We start from the raw sequence: 4,490 nt of genomic DNA, 5'->3' as shown, positions 1-4,490 counted from the left end.
TCATCATATTCATGAATTATTTGACTAATACTCTCAATATCATTGTGTAAATTATCATTTATTACATTAATATTATTTTTCTGAATTAAATTTAACATTATACAGGCATCAAGGCCAAGTATTGCATCATTATGTGTTTTAACAATATCCCTAACAACACACAACATTCCAGGAATGTACTACCAAAGTTCTATCAATATTTGAATGTCCTGGACATTTAGGGAACATTCGGTGAACATCTGTTTAAATTATTCCTGGAATGTTACCATAAGACATTCTGTGAACATACTACCAATGTTCCTATATTTTAAGTTGCGAAATAATACATACGTGTAAGAGATACAACATTACTTATAACATACCAGACAAACTAAGTGACATTTTAGGCCTACAGTGCAATAATATGTCAAATTTAAAGAGTTTCCCAAGATTATAAACATACAAATGTAATAAAAATTATTGTTCGCGAATATTCAATTTGGAATGCGATTTTGTTAATAAAAAAAATACTTATAACTTATGCAAAACCCAAGAGAGGCATTTATATTTATTTCTTTTGCGTTCATTTTCAAATTCGCCGTGCATATATTTTTGTGCATGGCGCTTGAGAGGGCATCACGTGACTAAAAACGACCAACCAACGACCTCGCTTCGGCCATCTTGGCATCTTCATCTTGGCGACCTTGCCTTGCCGTGGATTGTTTTTAGTTGTTTGTATTATTTGTGCTTTTTAAGAATATTTTTTTAATTCGGATACTTTTATAATAGCTTTAATAGTATTATTAACATAGTGCATAAAATGGTGTCCTGTTTTTAACGCAGTTGGAGTAGCAGAAACAAATGTAGATAAAAAAATCTGCAGGAATAACGTTTCAATTATGACAGAAGCTCAAAACAAATGACTGAATGAAAAGCCCTATTAAAAGGTTAGTATGCAAATATGTAAACGAAAGCATGCCCTGTATTTCAGAAAATAAATTAATACTATTAATACCCTAATAATACTATTCATAAAAAATCTTTTAAGTAACGTAGATATAACAAAGTGAATAAAAGGCATAAATCAGAAGAATTATTATTTTATTTTATAAGTTAATAATTGGTCATATCCATTTATTATTTTAATAATAATTGTGAATAAGCCACAAACTTCGCTTATTCCTAACTAAAATAGTAAATAGAGATAGGTAATAACAAAAGGATTTGTAAAACTAAAATAATTCTTTTTGCGTTTTTGCTAGTGTATGCCTTTATAAATAGGATGGTAGACCACACACTATAATATGCAGTACCAACTAATGAATACACAGAATAATATAGTCGATTTGCTAAACTCAGTCTCAGTACTAATTACTGTAATTTTGGCAAAATTGGCCAAAAACAAAAAAAGTTACCTACTAAAATCACTAGCCAGTTGTGTCTGAGTTTGGGGAACCGACTATACTAATAAACAATTTCTAAGCTGTTTTATAATAATTTTGTGAGTTCATTAATCATATTTTTTATTTAAAACTAAAATTTGTTAATAATGCTTAGTAATGCATATATTTTGTATTTTTAGCTTTCCAGAAGATCCTGCGAAGAAGACATGAAGTATAGATCAGATTTGTTAATAGAGGAGTATGTTCAAAACACTTTTTAGAAAAAGATATTGACAGAACTTCACTTTCATCTGTTCGTTTGAGAGACTGTGCTGTTCCAATAGCTTATGTCACACAGGTATATGCATAACCTAATTAATAATACAGTCCGTACAATATAGATACTGTTGTAATTCATTATCTACATCGGAGATCTAAGTTGACATTGTTGCCCAACTACAAAAAATTTTTGAATTCATTTTAAGTCAAATATATCACATAATTATTGCGAAGTAGATTATACAACAAAACAGATTAATATTCAATGTAAATAAATAAAAACATCAGAAATCGAAAACAAGAATTAAGGTATAATCTTATGTTACAGTTATTAAGGTACCAAGGGTATTATAGGGATATACGTTGACCGAAAGCATTATTATTATAATACCTGTGGTGCCTTCAACGTTTAATGCCCGACTAAATTATTCTTTATATGCGAAAAATTTGAATGAATTTTGAATTGATTAGTTTTTAAATAAGTACATTTACCAGTAACAGTAGTAACGTAATTGTGGTAACCATAGTTTTACTTAGGTTGATATTTGTCAACTTGACAGTATCTAAGTCGTTATTTAAATTTAATGCCCAAGGGCGTTATATCGTACTTAACAGACTTCGAAATGTCATTATTTGTCAAATAATGTACCAGTAGGACATTAAAGTAAATAATAAAAACAATAAATATAATGAATACTAAATACTTATTTGTTTGTGAAAAATCTATTTCTTTGTGGCTTTTTTGTAATTAATTATTCTAATGGGGAAATAAGCCACAATTTACTTGAAAAAATAATTTTATTAAGGTTTCTACTTCCACATCGGATGTCGTTGTCAAAATACAAAATGTTCATTATTATTATTTTATTTATTAAATATTATTTATTATTTATTTAAATATTATTTAATATTTATTTTTTTATTATTATTATTTATGCATATTATTACCTGTAAATAATATTTCTTCTGATTGTTAATTGTAAAGGATAGAAAAATTACCTTTTATTTTATTTTCTTTTAGAATCAGCTGAGAGAAGTGGTCTACAAAAAACCAGAAAGGAAACGGAATATGTGGCTACGAAAAGCAAAAGAAAGGTTTACAAAGCAAATGTGACACATTTTTTTATAATATTTAGGAATGTCAGCAAATTACATTAAAAAATGTATGTAAAGATTTTTTGCAATAAAAACGTTTATATTTATCAAGGATGTATTATTTGGTATGGCCATATATTGTCAGTGATGTGACAGTACCTCCTATCTGTTTTTTTCAAGAGATTTGTAAGATAGACTAAAAACTTGTTTCGGCCACCTCCTGTTTTCATATATTTTTTGACTTGTTTTGCAGTAAATTCAACTATCTATTTACTACAAAAAAAGTCAGAATACGTACGAAACCAGAAAGTGACCTTAAAAAATGTTTTTCGTCTCCTGCAAACCTCATGAAAAAACATACAGGAGGTATTGTCACATTACTGACGATATATTTCAGTGAATGTCTAAAAAATATACTGTGAATGTTCAAAGAACGTTCGTAGACATTCATGGAATGTTCTAACAAGACATTCAGTCTAAAAATATACTGTGAATGTCCAAAGAACATTCATGGAATGTTCCAACAAGACATTCAGTCTATAAAATAGACTGTGAATGTCCAAAGAACATTCGTAGACATTCATGGAATGTTCCAACAGAACATTCTAAGAATATTTAAAATGCTGACACAGCACTTTCCTGGTACTTTCCAGGGACATTCGTGTGCATTTGGGGACATTCCAGGAATGTTTTCAATGTCCTGTGTGTACATTCTAGGAACATTCATGGAATGTTTTGTGTTATTAGGGATAAAATTTCAATTTAGCTATATTTTCTTTATTTTTGCATTGCCTGACTTTTAAATATACACTTCCTACTGTATTTATTATTTTTCCATTATAATCAGTAATCTTATTGGTGCTACTAGTAAGTTCAGAAGTTTGAATATTTAATTTTTTATAATAAGTGTATGGCAAAACACAACAGTCTGCTCCTGAGTCTAATCTAAAAGATACAATTATTTTATTATTTATAAAACAGTCTTCATACCACTTTTCTGAAGACTTTTCATTTATATTATTTAGAAAAAACTGATCTGGCGAAAAATCAGAATCTGAATCGGTATCACTTTGATGGACATTTACATTATGGACTCTGTTTCTATAACTATTAGCATTACAAACTTTTGCAAAATGGTTAAACTTATTACAAATTTTACACCGTAATCCATAAGCCGGACACTTGTTTAAACTATGATTAGAACCACACTTATAACAGTTTTTTATAAAATTGTTACTGATCTTTTGATTTCCTGACGTCTGGGGATGATTTCGGTAAGACTGACCAGGATACCGGTATCTGAGACTGACCGGTATACTGAGGAGCAGATTTCGGCTGCTGGTTTCTATTTGATTGATGTTTTTTCTGTTTTTGTATTTCTAGAACTTCTAATGATTGACTACTATTGGCCCCACTAATAACGCTCAACTGTCTTGCTGCCACCTCAGCAGCTCTGCATATTTCTAATCCTCGGCTCAGTGTTAAACCTTGTTCTCGTAACAATCTATCCTTTAACGAAACATCCGAGATTCCAAGGATTAGACGATCACGTATTAAACTGTCAGTTAGAGTGTCGAATTCACAGGTACTTGCAAGCTGTCTCAGTTCTGTTACATATGAGTCATATGTCTCTAACCCTATCTTGTCTCGAGTAAAAAATAAGTATCGCTCATATGTGACATTTTTTGAGGGTGTAAAGTACTCTTTAAACTTTTTTAGAATAGCTTTACAAGATGTTTTCTTTTCATCTGAAGA

At 29.7% G+C, this 4,490-nt stretch overlaps 1 long non-coding RNA gene across 1 annotated transcript; it reads left to right on the top strand.

Moving 5' to 3' along the window:
* Positions 1–479: 479 nt before the first annotated feature.
* LOC126889770 (uncharacterized) lies at positions 480–2,829 on the top strand. The gene is made up of 3 exons (XR_007700168.1): positions 480–926; positions 1,562–1,719; positions 2,662–2,829. It is a non-coding gene; the product is annotated as an uncharacterized LOC126889770 (long non-coding RNA).
* Positions 2,830–4,490: the final 1,661 nt, after the last annotated feature.

This window comes from Diabrotica virgifera, chromosome 8, assembly GCF_917563875.1.
Source record: "Diabrotica virgifera virgifera chromosome 8, PGI_DIABVI_V3a".
In the NCBI taxonomy this organism is placed as follows: Eukaryota; Metazoa; Arthropoda; class Insecta; order Coleoptera; family Chrysomelidae; genus Diabrotica; species Diabrotica virgifera.
The sequence above is the reverse complement of the archived record's forward strand: the minus strand, read 5'-3'. Positions and strand labels throughout refer to the sequence as shown.